This window comes from Cyrtonyx montezumae, unplaced genomic scaffold (genome assembly GCF_038088225.1).
Source record: "Cyrtonyx montezumae isolate F1298 unplaced genomic scaffold, pur_monq_1.0 scaffold_11, whole genome shotgun sequence".
Lineage (NCBI taxonomy): Eukaryota > Metazoa > Chordata > Aves > Galliformes > Odontophoridae > Cyrtonyx > Cyrtonyx montezumae.
Window position 1 is genome coordinate 14,153,038 of NW_027071837.1, and position 15,730 is coordinate 14,168,767.

The window sequence follows — 15,730 nt, forward strand, 5'->3', positions numbered from 1 at the left end:
AACTTTTTCTTTGAATCTTCACAGTGTTTGCATAATTAAAATAGAGACAGATGAAATAATGATATCTCTTTACTTTCTAAGAGCAAATTATATTTCAAGTGAGTTTGGGGGTAAGGAAATTTGTTGTGCTAAGTGCTTTGTGTACAAGTCCAGACTCGGTATAATTCTCAAAAGTAGTTTTCCGATCTTCTCTTAATTTATGTGCTTTTCTAAATGTAAACCTGTAAGTAAAATCATGCTTAAGATTAAGGCAAAGAAATTTGCCACAAGGATTTTGTGACATGAAGCAGCAGATTTCTTAGTTTAATAAATTTAGGTGAAATGCATGATAGCAGCCTAAACTGTGAAACTGTCATGTTGTTCAGGAGATGGCTGATCATGGAGTAAATGAAATGGCATTTACACTCAGACCGTGCTGCAGACAGTAACAGACACCGTGTGGCATTTGGCTGTCTTTAGAGTACTAAATAAATAAATAAATCGACGATCTAGTGGTTAAATAATTAACCTCATTAATATGTTGTCAAAGAGAACTTCCAGGAAGGGTAGTGGATGCAACGAATCGATGTGTGCATTGACAGGTGCTCTGGGGTTGCCTATGAGACAGTACCATCTACTGGGTGACTTTTCCCATTGTAACTTTGGCACAGTGCATAAATATGGCCGCCGCAGAAGGAAATGTATTTGGAAATGCTTGACACCTTCACCCAGTCCTTACTACTAAACTACCCATTTTTAGCAACACAGAGTAATCAGATATCCATGGTACAGTGTGTGCATCACACATATATGAGAGCTTCTCCGAAAGTAATGCCTTCTATTTTATTATCTTGGCCTGTAATGTCAGAGGCAGGTGTTGGTGGTGTGGTAGTAGAGGCTGAACCTTCTCACCAGTATTCCCCTACATTTTGTTGCCATGAGCAGAGGGGCAGGTTGACAAAATAGCACCTCATATGGAAGTGTATATGAAAAAAAGGTGTGAAACTGAATTCCTTTACATGAAAAAAAAGTAAAATAAATGTATTCATTGATGTTTATTTATCCTTGCTGAAGTATTCTTGCTGAATGTTGATAGAGATCAAGCAGAAGATGGTTCATTTCTGCTGTGGCAAAAGTAGAGTGGGGCACCTCCACCAGTGCAGATATTTACGAGTGTGACTGCGGGCTCTTGTTCATAACTGGTGGAAATGCAGTGCTCATGGTGGTGACTGTTTTGAAAAATGGTACTTAGTAGCTAAGGAATTATCAAATTTTGTGATTGTATTCTTTATTTCTGTTGTAGTTTCCATGGAAATAAATAGGAAGCATTAATTTTGGAGCTGCCTATGTATTATGCAAAACAGGTTTCATAGAAATGTGACTTTTGGAAAAGGAATTTCACCTACTGACAAGGATCAAGCGTATCTCTGACAAAGTAATTTTTTTAAATATTAGAAATACTGTGACATTTGATTGATTGGAAAATTAGAGTGATCAAGGAGATGAACAATTAGACGATGGACCTAAAGTAGGTGTTGTGTGTACTTTTGTCTTGATGTGCTGCTCAATGTATGGATTGTGTGTTCTCCCAAATATTAAGGCGATACTTAAAGTATGATTGTTCCTTCCTTGAGATGACTGTGCTGTTTTCATTTTCATGAAGTTACCACAAAATGTTGTGCATGTATTTTTGGAACATGATCTCATAGACAACTGAGGGGTTTCTTTCAAGACCGCTTTCTGATATGAAAGCAAGATCTTTAAAAGGGGAAAAGCAGTTGGTTGTGAAGCCAATTTTTGTGCATAACCTTCAGTTTTTATTAAAGCTTCTTTTTTTTTTTTTGCTGCGTTTACAAGCTAAACCAGCTGTGAAAGGTGCAAACATATAGTTTGTATTCAGCAAAGATATGTCATTTTGTGCTTACTGCAAGGCAAGTGGCTCTGCCAGTTGGGGCTACAATTTATCAAGCTGGCAGAGTGACAATTTTCATTGCTCTTCAAAATTTATCATGGATAGTCATTTTTGAAGGGTTGACTCTTCTGTTTGAGCAGGCTTCTTACATTCAGACTTGCAAAAACGGCAATTATTAATGCTATTAACCCATGAGGCAAAGATCAGTTTTGCTCCTGGAACCTTGAGTATGTCTTTCTGACAAAGAGATTTATCTGCTTCTGCAGCTTCCAGGGTTCGTGAGTTTAGAGAACAGATGTAATATACCAAAACACTGTCTCCCTTAAGAACAATGGAAGTCATTTTCATCCCAGCTGTTATAGCAGAAGAACAGGGTAAAAAGGGTTGAAAATGGTAAAGCATTAAGTATTAATGGTCAAAATTATTTTATGCTCTCCATTCTGATTTCCTTTCTTTACTTTAGAGGCTTAAAGAGTGACTCATTTTGAGAGGGTTAGTAACATCTCTATAACCACACTTCATCAATATGGCTTTCTTTCATGCAGTATTATAGACAATAATGCAGGTACTAGCAGTGAATGAATTTAAACACAGTTCTGTGAAGTATCAAGAAACTCTTCTAAGACATAGAGCATTTTCAGCTCCCATTGACATGAATGGAAAGCACTGTATGTCCTGCAGGATCATGATAAGGCTTTTCCAATGGTGAAGACAAACTAAAATCTCATTTCAAAAGGAGAATTGTCTGATGAGACAGAATCTGTTAAAAGCACTATTGTGTATGTACCTGCATTTGCATTTTCTCGTATAAGATATAGAGAGAAGTAAACTCTACCCATGAGTTAAAGGCAGCTTGCTCAGTGGTAAAAATGAGGTGTGACCTTCAGCATTTCCACCATTAGAGAGAAAAACTGAGTGGAGATACCTTAAGTCAGAGCAGAAATCTTCTTACATCCCCTATTTCCAGTGTTCTTTGCTTCATGAAAGTACTACATTTTAACATAACATCAGTGTCAGCTATTCCAATACTTTTTCACTGGAGCAGGAAGGATATTCCTTACAGTGTTTCACGTATTTGGTGGAAGCAATATACCATGCAGGCATATGGTGAGGCCAGAAGAACTGAGATTCTTTCTGCCACTAATCTGAAACTCTAGCTGATGACAGATACTCATTTCCTCAGCAACTTTTTTCATCACAGGAGTGGATATTTGTGTTATTTGGCCTTTCTGTTGGCCTGTTGTTGGTAGTGATGGCTGGTTGTGGGATTCTTTTTTTTTTTTTTTTGGGGGGGGGGAACATAGTTTTTCCTGATGGGCTCTAACTAAGAATCCACATAAATTGTAATGCAGAGCAGCTGAAAACATAAACGTGTACCACCTCACAGGCTCTGTGAGTTCTCTGAGATGGCAAGCCCTGCCCAGGGAACAGCTGTGGCTGGCACCAGGCCTCTCCTGCCATCTTCATGACCACCTCTGTCTCTCTGCCTTTGTAAAGCTTTATCCATGAAACATTGATTGTTACTGTAATGTCTCTCATACAGCAATATTCCCTACACACACAACACTGTGTGGGCTTCTCCAGCACAGTTTCCTGTGTGAGAGGTGGCTACGAGGTACTCCTGAGCCTATGAGAGTGAGGAGCACCAACCTGCCCTGCACAAGCAGTACCTAAGTGTACTCTATGATTGAAGGAAAATTTTCTCATGTTAATGACCAATAGTGAATGAATGAAAACTAAGACTAATACTGAGCTATGGCTGAAAATTATGTCTTAAAATCAAACTGAAACAACAGCAGAAACATTTTTTCCTTGAAGGAGAAGGAAATCTTTCCATGGTTTATTAAAAAATTTGTTGTAGATGTCTGCTAAAGCAGCATTTCTCTGGCATGGGAGGTCCATCTGTGCTGCAGATTTTCTCTATGAAGCAAAGATGTTTCTGCACATCATGGCAGCCTGTGGTACTGTTGCCTGTCATGCCTTTAGACCACCTGAGTAAAGGCATCAGCCATGAAACAGGTGCTTGTGGCTTTCATGGGGTAACTTTTCTCCGAAAAGTGTGAAGAAGTGTGGATGTCCCATCCCTGGAGATGTTCAAGGTCTGTCTGAATGGGGCTCTGAGCACCTGATGGAGCTGTAGGTGTCCCTGCTCATGGCAGAGGAGTTGGACTAGAGGGCCTTTAAAGGTCCCTTTGAACTCATAGAGTCACAGGATCATCTAACTTAGTGTGTGAGAGGTGCATGGCAGGTTTCTTCCCCATAGTGAGCTTACAGTTTGATGCAATAATGATCAGAAAGTTGAGGCTGAATCTTGTGTCCTGTGAATTGACTGTATTTGCTTAGATGTATGGTTTTTGTTCTGTCCTTTTACAGGCAGTGTGTTCATGAGCATATGGGGGAAAGAAATGTCTCTGCTATTCACAGTAGTGATTTTTTTTATGGCTATTTGAAAACACTGGCATTAAAATCACAGATTTGTGTTGTAGTAGAGGAGGACTTTGCATACAGTTAAACATGTTTAAGAAATGCTGTATATCCATACATATTGTAATAACATATCCATAGATATTGTAATAACGTGGCATAGGTACAACTTCACTTCTGACAAAAATGTTAACGAAATCAGTTACTTCAAAGGAGTATCACTCCTGGCAACTGTTGTTCTCGGTTCCCTTTTCTCTCAGAGTAGCAAAGATCTGAAAAGATTGCATTAAGTAACTTTCATTAAATTGTTATTAAGAAATCCTGTTCATTGTCTTAGAATAACAGTTGGCTAGTGTTTGTCTTTAGTGGTTGACATACAAAGTAGCTTGTTGTTTTCAGAGTGATGGAAGAGCACGTGGTTATGCTGATCTGTCTCCACTTTTCAACAAGGCCACAGCCATGAATTAATTGCAAAATCCATGTGCTACTTTGCTGGAGAAGCATCTGATGGGACACAAAAGCAGGTTACAGTACAGCAGAGCAGGTGCTGATGTTAAATGCCATTCCCAAAGGAACTGAGAAGGCTTTAGTGTAATAAGAAGGAAAATGCACCTCATTTTTCAGGAAATTTCATCATACGAAAATGTACCCTTTTCCCCCACCAAGTCATGAAAATTACAGTTTCTGTCCAAAAAATGTCTGTTTTAATAATGTGGTTTTGCTCCAGTAAGAATAACACACTTGTTAAAAACATCATGTGTTTTTAGAATCTTGTGTGTAACAGAATAAATCACAAGCTTGAGAGGTATTAATACTCTTCGTAAGTTAGGAGAATTAAAGCACAGTGTGTGTTTATGTCCCCTGCAACAACTGTTTTATCTATTAAAAAACCCTAAAAATCTTATAATCCCTCAGACCCAAGAGAAGTCAGCAAACAGGAAATCAGGGAAAATAAATATCCAAGGAACAAAATGAAGCTTGTCCTTGTGGGATCTGTGGCATATTATCTATATGAACCATCAAATCTCTCTGCACCTGCTAATGCTGCAGTCTCTCCTCAACCAAACAGAAATTGCCCTCTCCAAAATCACTTGCTTTTCCTCGCTCAGAAAGTTGTCTAATTCATGCTTATCTCCTTTTTTACTTTTGTATAAATAATGGACTGCTTTCTGCCATAAAAGTACCAGACTTCTTTTTCTCTCAGAGGATAGTATTTGGTGTGCCTGCTGTGTCTTTTTTCTCCTTTTTGCCATTGCTGCATCTACCCCACACAGTCAGTGAACTTTGCACCTGCTCTGGGGTCTCACAATTCACACAAATAAAGCTAACAGCCTACTTTTAAATGTCAGATCGTACAGCAAAACAGTGGTAATTAATAGAGCTGAGGCCTGCAAGAAGGGTGAGTTTGTAACATCCAAAGGGAATGAATTTATCAGATATATCTAACCTTGCATTTCTGAGAATGTCACCTGAGGATAATGCTCATCTAAACTAGCATTTCAACAAAAGTTAGCAGTCAATTGAATTAAGTGGCACAGATTCAAAGAGAAGATCTTATCCTTTGCAAAAGATATGACAGTGTTGCCCTTGATTGTCTCTGAACATCTTTCAGTGTTCACAATGATAAGGACCTGGCATCTAAATCTAAACTTTGGTGTCGGTTTTGGCCCTTCTCTCCGAAAGGTATTGAAGTAACTAAAAAGCAGAACACGTTGAAGACTTGAGATTAGTTCTGCACTCAGTATCTGTTTTTGTGGCTTAGGTTTGTCTTTATTAAAGCTGACAACAACAAAACAGTTTGGACCTCTTGGACTGGAATAAATCCACATCTTTTAGCAGTAGTGGTGTGCTGAATGTAGAAGCAAGTTTTGCCACTGTGGATAGGAATTGGATCTTATTTGATGAAATGGCATTTAAATTTCTACTTCCTATCTTGTGTCTTTTTTAAAAATTAGTGATAAGAGTTGTCTGTTTTGATGAACCAGCATTATCAGCCTGTTTAGTTCTGTTGTTGTCATTTTTATTTTATTTGCATTAATTTTGATTGCTGTTTCTCATTTAGGTGTGAAATTGCATGTTTACAAGGGATGCTTGTTCACACACCGGACAGCAAATGTCAGCTTGACTTAAGGGTTGTTCTTTGCTAAATTTCCTTTGGGTTTTCCTTTAAGTGAGATGGATTTGACTTGTTTCAAATAGTTTTAAATCTTCATAAAACATATTTTACCTTTTTTTTTTCTTGTCAGAAACACTATGATCTCACTTGTCAATAGGAAATTCCCACTTTTGAGATAGTCTTTAACCTTGAGAGCACTGGCCTCTAACAAGAAAGAATCACAGGTAAAGCAACAATATGCAGTGTGCAGGGGTGAACGCTATGAGTTTTGGAATATTTAGCTTTTTATGCGAGGTAAGTGACTAGCATTTGTATCTCTTTAGATCAACAACACGAATACCTTTGACTTGATAGAATACCTCCAGGTAACTTTCCTTGAATATAAGTTGACTGTATGTTATACCTAAACCTTCCACTATTGCAAAAACAAACAAACAAACTGGATCATTAGTAAGTTGTCATTATCTGCAATGGGTTGGGCTAGTCTGGAGTTCCTTATTGTGTTAGCTATCGTGCATCTGTGACAGTGATATTGTAGATGCTTTCCTCCTTTTCCTTCTATCTCAGTGTCTTGCTGAATACAGAAGGACTGTAGCTTTTTTCACCATCTAGAAAAAGACTATATAACACACTGCTTTCCAATTGCATGAAGGTATTAATTGTAAGAGCAAATACTGATCAGTTATGATGCTATATTGTGTAATTAGATACTGGAGAACCTGAGATCAGCATTATTTCCACTTTCTTGATGCTATAGGTAAAAGAAGGCACAGTATACATAATGTTAGGGTTTTTTGTTTGTTTGTTTTTTTTCACAATCCTTTCTGTGAGAGTGGGAGGAATATAATTTCAGTATGTGAAAAGAAGGATTTTGAGAGGATTTCCATCAACTACGGGCAGAACTGCCAATTTGGAGAAAATGCCAGGAGGTGACTAGGTTACACCTGTGGCCTTGGGACATTTGAATGTCAAGTGAGGAAGGGAAGGTTAGAAATGTTTCACCTTGGTGTTTGTGCATTTGCTTCTGCTGGTAAAAATGCAGACAGTACTGCCTTCCTATTCTGCAGTTGTTGGTTTTTTAAGGAGGCTATGACTTGCTAGTGGCAGTGAAATTCTTTGATCACAAAACGTAGTAATGTGTATCGAAATATTATTTGAAATTCAGGCACCTGGATGTTCAAAGGGGCAATTTTTGTTATATTTTTTAAAATAAAAAACATTAATTATACCTTTATATAAAATAATCTTCAATTTTTTTAAGTGAGAATGAGGAAGCTACAGAAGACACGTTGATTCTCAGGTATTCTAATTAGTCTGCTCACTTCAGTGAATTTCACAGGAAATTTGATGGAAAAAATATCCATCAATTATTTATGAATAAAAGGTATATAACTTTATTCTTTATAAATAAATCCTGTTTATGATTTTCCTATTGAGATTGCAGAAGATCACATGTTGAGTCAAGTGGAAATTGACTCATTCTAGAAAATTCTTCTGTAGTTGTTAATTGGCAAAATTATAAGGGCATTAGTATCTTTTTGAACTAAATTACGTTGTGGAAATTGCAAAGTTCATTTAGCAATGGGTTTTCAGTCTTGCAGAAATGTAACAAATAACTTTACATGTCATGTTTTTAAATAATAGCAGGTATTTAAGATATTGCTTGTTTTTTTCATTGAAGTTCATGGATATACAGTTTTAATGAACACATCAATTAACTCTAGATATCTAAAGTGATTTAAAAAAAAACCACACAAAACCAAAAAGAAGCATGTACTAATGGTCAGCAAATGAAATACCAATTTCATAAATTAAAATGAAGATGCTCTGTAGAGTTATCCAGTGCTCATTAAATTTAGGATAATTCCTACGTAGTCTTTGGAGAGTGTTCAGGATGATTACTATTTCTCAAATGACCATTTTGATTAGCAGAGAAACAAAATTAAGTTCAGTGTTTAGACAGTTATTGCAAAGGGATTTCAGCTACTGAAGTCTGACCGGGCTGCATAAAAGAGATTCTAAATTTTCTACTTTTTTTTTTTTTCTTTTCAGCTACTTGATATCCTTGAGGGCTAGGTATAAAATAGGATTTAGGTGAAAAGTAGAGGCTAGAATTATAAACCTTACAGCACCACTTAGTTGCAACTCAACATGCTGCATATCTTTCCAGCTTAAATTCTCCCCATGCAGAGATGTCTCTAGGCTAATGATCTAATTATATGAATTAGATAAAGACTATTATTTGACAACCTTTAATACTAATAGCAGTCATTTAAAGTAAAAGTGCCAGTCTGTTCAGCTCTTCAGAAGTTGGATACCACTCTTCGACTACTGCAGTAGAAAGAAGCATCGCAGTGCAGATCTAAGTAGAGCATCTAGTAGGTCAAATTTAAGATTTATTCTTAAAGTAACTGTTCTGGTAAGAGAAACTACTCACCTCTGAAGCTTTTACTCCAGTTTTGAAGGGCCTCTGCTGTCATGTGTTGCACAAGTACCTAATGCAGGATTATGGTCTTATTCTTAAGGGGCAGATGTCTGAATCTTTGGCATCACAGTACTAAAACTCTTAATAGGTCTGACTCTTGAATCCACTGTAACAAACATTATTAAATGCATTGTATCAGTGAGGCTCTTAAAGAAATATATATGGATGTTTCTGTTCAGCTTTCATCAAATGGCCTCTTGGATTCCATAATGAAGGGTCTGAAGTGCTGAATCTGCTTTGTAATGTATTATTCAAACATTACTTGTTAATGAAGATATCTTTGTTTAACTTTTCTCGTTGACTAATCACATTGACTATGAAAAATATTGATTGTTATCTATGAGGCCAGTCTGAAGCTCGAATAAATACCGTGGTTCAATTTTGCTTGTCCATTCACTTGGAAGAGAGTCTGCTGGATTGAGTGTCTGACCTGAGAAGCAGCAGAGTTCTGTGTTTGTTTGAAGCCTAAAGCAAATAGTGACTTAAAAATAAAATTAAAAGCTAATCACTTAATGGCTTTCTTAACTGTGGTGGGTATAGTCCCACTTACACTGAATGGTAGTAATAAATCCTTTGATTGCTGTGCCATCATTTCTGCTTGTGATCTGGAGTTTTGTGTGACCACCACAACAAATGTATTCACTCCAGTTAGTTATAAAAATAATATAGGACAGCTCAGGAGAAGGTGCTTTGTATGGAAGGAACCCAGCCATGCTTTTAGGAATAATTGGAAGACTTCAGAACTGGAATAATTTGTGAAGAGAAGGTGATAGAGTAGTTTCTTCATTTTGGTAGAAAAAGCTGGATAGCAACAGAATGTAATTTTGTATATTTGGGCTGGTGGTACCTTTTCTTTTTTCCTTTGGTTCCCAAGCCCTTTCCACTGAACACCATGTATCAGTTCTTGTGTCATCGTCCCTCTGGTGCTGTCATCAGCTGCAAAATCCCTCAATATATTGCATGGGGAAACTCTAATATTTCTTAACCTGATTAGGATTTTGTTCTTGACGCATTTGTGCTGCATTCCAGGGAGCAAAGCAGTGGCATACTACTCAGTTTGACAGCAAGTATTGTCTGGCACAAGCAATTTAACTAGACTTCATTTTCAGTCAAAACTCAAAGACATGCTTTTCTGTTGGATCGATATTTATATATTTAATACTTGGAGATTTGTACTGAGTTGGCTCCAATTTACTTGATTAGCATGACAACTTATAATTTATGACAAGGTGAAAACAGGTTTGGCAATCTCAACTGTTCCTGTTTAGTGCACTTTGTGCTGCTTCCTTTCTCTTAGCCTCATGCTTGAGCATGCTTTCTCCTTGAGAATATCAGTGTTGTTGCACAAACATGTAAACTACTGTATGAGATGTGCCTTCAGTTTGTGTATCTGAGCCATGACAGCCCCCCCTGCTAGATGTTGCTGGGGTCCCTGCTCTGCTTCACCAGGACATTATTACCTATAAGCACCCACCACTTTTCTATGCAAACTACTTCCCTAATAAAGACTGTAGAGCAAATACTGTGCCTCATGTGTCACACACAGGCCTGATGTTATATTCCCTTATATCAGCACTTCCAGCTACTGTGCCAGACTGTGACTTAGGTCTATGGAGTTGTGGCCGTGCATTCTGTTCTGCAGTGTGGCATAGGTTTCATGGAGATCTGCTACTTAGCCCACAGAAATACTAGTTATATAAACTATCACGAAGGCAAATAGCACCATTTGATATGACCAGTTGATACGAAGAAACAGTGCTGAAATTTTTATTACGGCCATAAAAAATTCGGAGATGAATGAACATGAAGTAAAGCAGTGTCTTTATCAGATTCATGTGACACTAGTTTTTGAGAAAGTTGACTCTGTTAATGAAATGCAAAGTAAAACAAAGTGTTTGATATCAGTATTGGTTATAAATTATGTAGTGAAATCTTCTCATTATTAATTTGTTGTCCCAAAGCTTGTCTCTATTAAAATAAATCATTGCACGTTCTGCCAAAAATAAATAAATTCCAACTTGGTGACGTGCAGTTCTGTTCTAACCACGCCTTGGCACATCATGAGGTAATGCTGAATCAGTCAGAAGTTTTAATACTTTTGTACCTGAACATTGTCCTTTTAATGTGCTTCCCCAATAGACTGAGAGCTACTTTAATAGAGATAACACAGAACAATCAGTTCTGAATGCACCGTGAATGTGAACTGTTCTTTCCCAAAGTGATACATCCTTGCAGGTGAGTCCTTGCTTCCATGTTTGAGTGCTTCCTGAGTTGTGGCAATCAGGACTAACTCTGTTTTTCTATGGAAATGAGCTGGCCTGATTATGCTTGAATAAATGTCTTGCACATACTGAGAGCAAGACAAATCAATTAGAGCCCATTACATTGTCATACCTTCATGTTTATTATATCACCAATGAACTGATGCTTTCTCTATCCTACTTGCAGTTAAAAATGAAAATTTCAGGTAGACCTGATATCATCTTGTCAGAAACAATGTGAAGTTTGGTATTTCTCAGCATGCCAGTTTTCAGAAGGGGTTTTTGGGTAGAACAAATGATTCCCTCTTTCTCAAAGAGATTTTGAAAATGTGAAATCATTGTCCTTCAGACCTTTTTCCAAAGCTGTTCCCTATTATTTGTCTTCCTAACAGATTTTGAACTCTTCCAAGGTATTCATCTCATTTGTTGTCCCCTAGGTTACCGAAACGTTCCCTCTCAATTTGATGTAAGGAAGTACCTAAATCACAAGCTATTGCAAGCTTGCCAAGTCTAATTTAATTTTTGTTCCGTTTAATTTATTAATTCCCAAGATGGAAAACGTAATACAAAGAAGAAGCCAGGTTAAGTAATAGAGAACCAGAACTGAAAGAAGAACAGTATGAGCTATTCTTTTATTGTGATGAGGCAAATCATTTCATCTATTTTCTGACATGAAAGACAAGAAAGAAAAAGGAGAGTCTAACAAATAACAAAAAGGAGAGAGCAGAATGGAGTGAAAATTTTCCAAATGTCAGAGGAAATTAAATAGTGAACTTTAAAGGAAGCAGTGCCCATTTTGCTCAGTGGAGCCTTCTCAAAGCTGTCATCTTGGGAAAAAATGGAAAGGCTCAGAAATGCATTTTCAACCTGTTTGTGTGAAAGTCTGGATTTCTGAGACCTGTTAGAAGCAGATGTCTTTCCTTAGTATTCATTATTCATGTAGCTTCACAATGCATTTCAATTTATAAATGAAGAGGTATATAAACCCTTCTCTACTGCATTAAATAGATAAAATATGTGACTGCTTTGAGCCTGTAATGCTGTAGCTATAGCTTGAATACCAGTTGCCTGCTGCAGCTGTTGGACAGATGATTTGGAAATAACTTTTATTTTGGCGAATGTTCAGATTAAGATTTCTTCTGTATGTCCTCATATTTTATAGGATTGTAACATACTTTCTATATTGTTATTAAGTACTTGGTCTCTTCAAATGAATTGATCAAATGGAAATGTTTCATTTTCTCCCAGCACTATTTTCTACCTCAAATAATGTGTATGGGCCAAATCCTGTTCGTTATCGAGGGATTCGGATCATATTAGGCTGGTTCATGAGGTCCTTAACCTTTGTTAGAGCTAGTTCCCACTGACTTCTGTGCAAGAGCTGCGTGAGCCAGGCCTGCGGTAAAATTGAACTTCCAATCCTGTTTCACTGAAAGCAGAACAAAGCTTTTGTCATTCATGTCAGTAGGAGTTGAAGCAAGACTAAATTTTAACCTCAGAATTTTACCCATTAACATCAATGGGATTGTAAGATACAGCAGCTTGTGATATCCATTACTAAAAAATAGAGCCCAAGCAGTAAGTCATTTCTCAGCATGAAGTGCTGCATGTTAAAGGGGCAGACTCCTCCTGGACCTCAGCTGCTGTGGCTCACCTGCTGAGAGATTCCTACAGATAGCTCAAAGATGAAAGGCTGAAGGATTAAATGACTAAACTGTTACCAGAGGAATTTTTTTGTGTACTTATGTCTCCATTCCATGGCAGTCTGATAATGGGCTCTAATGGGGGAGGGGAGGGGGGGAAGTGGACCCAAACTTTTAAATGTGTTCACTCCTTGGCAATTCCTGATATACCTACAAGGGGGATGCAGAGCATCTGTCCAAACCATGAGTTTTATATAAACTTTTTCATGAGATGAGATCCTGGGAGCTGCTGAAGTCATTCTGAGTTCTGGACTTGATTCTGTTTAGTCTTTTCTCTGATGAATTTGCATGGGAGTTTTGTAGCATAAGGAACAGACTTCTTGCACTAGCACAGAGACTTCAATGAGAATGATAGATTAAAAGGGAGCTGGAGCAAGCTGTGTTATCAGAATAGGCATGAGCAGTTATTGTGCTGATTCCTGATGGGTTTATGTCAATATAAGGATGTGCTGGATAATTTTCTCTAGCTATGTGTTCCTGCTGCCTACATGAACAGTTGTGACGTTACGTGCTGTGTTGACTTGGCTTGTTGGACCAAAAACACTGGTCCTACTAAAAACATGATCAATTTTCATCCACTGACTGTTGGTTCTCATTGGACAAGTACCAGTATTGGTAAGGGAGAGGCTTCAGATGTGTGCTGCACTCATCTTTGCCTTTTCTGCTACTTGAAAACAAACACAAACATACAATGTCCAGCTATTAATTGAATTTGCACTGTTCCTTCCACACAAAATCTTAGCAGAACAAATAGCAGTCTTTAACTCTCCCCAAACTCAAGATTCTGAATACACATTTACTAACCTATTATCTTTCCATGACTTACAGTGCTTGTACATCCCTGGGTACACTGCCACAGGTGGAGGGAGAGCAACTGTATGTTTTGTTTCCATTTGCTATTTGTCTTTGAAAATGAGACTGTTATGTAGTGTTACTCCCAAGATATTATAGCTACTTGTATTCAGAAACATAAGGCCAGTTCTTCAGATCTGCTGAATGCTCATGGAACAGCCCAGTAGATAAAGCCCACGGGGTGTCTGGTTTCAAATTGGGACACCAGGGTGCAGCCAGAGATACATTTTTGCTGAAGATACAGTGAACCTGTGAACGTATGATAACATCACTTTTATATATACCATCCTGTAGGTTTGTGTTTGTGAGCGAAATTGCCCATGTTCAAGTAGTTGCAAGAGATGAATCCTTAAAATGGGATAATTTGCAATGAGAGTATGATGTTTTATTAACAACCACTTAAAAATCTTTCATGGCTCTTCTAAAGATCTCTGTTAGGCAGGACTAGACTTGCCTATCATTTCAGTGCAGAAAATATGCATTCTGAAACGTTAAAATGGCTGCTGAAACCAGCAGAAACTAGCAAGAGGTAACGAAATAATCATAAAAGAAAGACTGTAGTTTAACCACTACTTTGAGTCAATGAAATGAGTGATACTGAGACTTCGTTATGAGAAATCTGAAATTGTGTTTAGTTGGAAGCTAATGGAAATAACTGAATCTCTGTGAGTTTACTAGACCACGTTGCTTTTGGACCCTGAGACTGCTGGGCATTGCTGCTGTTGTAGAACATGATAGATAGACCTGAAGGTGTGAATGGATAAGCAAATTTTCCTGACGTGAAGCAAGCTTATGTTGGAATTAACAAAAATAATTACATTTTCCTGTAGAAATTGCTCGTCTTAAAACAGTGTTGATTTTCAGTTCTTATTTTGAGACTGCTGAGCACCACCACTAGCTGAATTCACTGTGGCGTGTGCATTTCTCTGAACTTAGCCACACTGGTATCTGATAGTTTTTAGCATGCAACTGTATCACATAAAGAAAGCCTCTGTTCAACCAGACTAATACTCAGAACAAGTTAGTGGCAGCAGTTAAATCCTGAAGAGCATTGTTGCACGTATTTATTTCTCTCAGTTACAAACAGAGGATTGGTGGTATTACTCCCTGTGCCGGATTAAGATTTCAGTGGAAAGTGTCACAAGGCTGTTCACTGAGGTGTGATACAGTTAGTGCATTTCATAATAAAATTGGGCTTATAATAGCTTTCATGAACATATTTTTTAATGCCAGTGATGTTTTTTTGAATGTACCTTCCAAGTGGCTTTACGGAGATATTAGATGTTGTTTTGTCAAACTTTTTATCCATCATTTATTTTTTTCTTCCTGCCTGTCAAATGACACTGTTGCTAAATACCCACTCAGTAGTTATCAAATCCCACGGTGCACACAATGTTGACTTGAATTATGACCTCCTGTATTTGGGTGTGTTGCTCAGTGCTGGGGAGACTGCTAAACAGAAATATATTCCAAAAACTGTTGTAGAGTTACCTACAGAGAGTTGGGTGCGTTGACAGCTACTCAGACTCAAACGGAGTGAAACCTGCTGAGCTGGAGTACCATCGGCATCTTTGACCCTATAGGTTTTTTGTGTCTCAGGAAAGAGAGGCCAAGGGTCAAACTTGGAAGCATGCTTGTTTTGTTTTTGCATTCATGTTGTTACAGGGGAAGTTGGCTCATAGGTAGGTGTGAAGGCGTAGTCCTCTCTCATTGCCATTTTGTATTGATTAAAGGAATTAAAAGATCTCTATGTATTTTGTTCTGTGTATTTTAATTAAAAATGCATTCCAAAACTTTTTTTTTTAATATTGGCTTATAAGCTTTCTTGTAGTCTTTAAAAATAGTGTTTGTGTTTGTTATCTACAGATGGTTTCTATAAGTTGAAGCAAAAAAAGTAAACTGCTGAACCTCATTCATAACCCTCTGGAAAAAAAATGATCAGCTTTTGGTTAAGAAGTAGAATAAGCAATTATTTTGTGAAGTCATGATTTTGGAGTA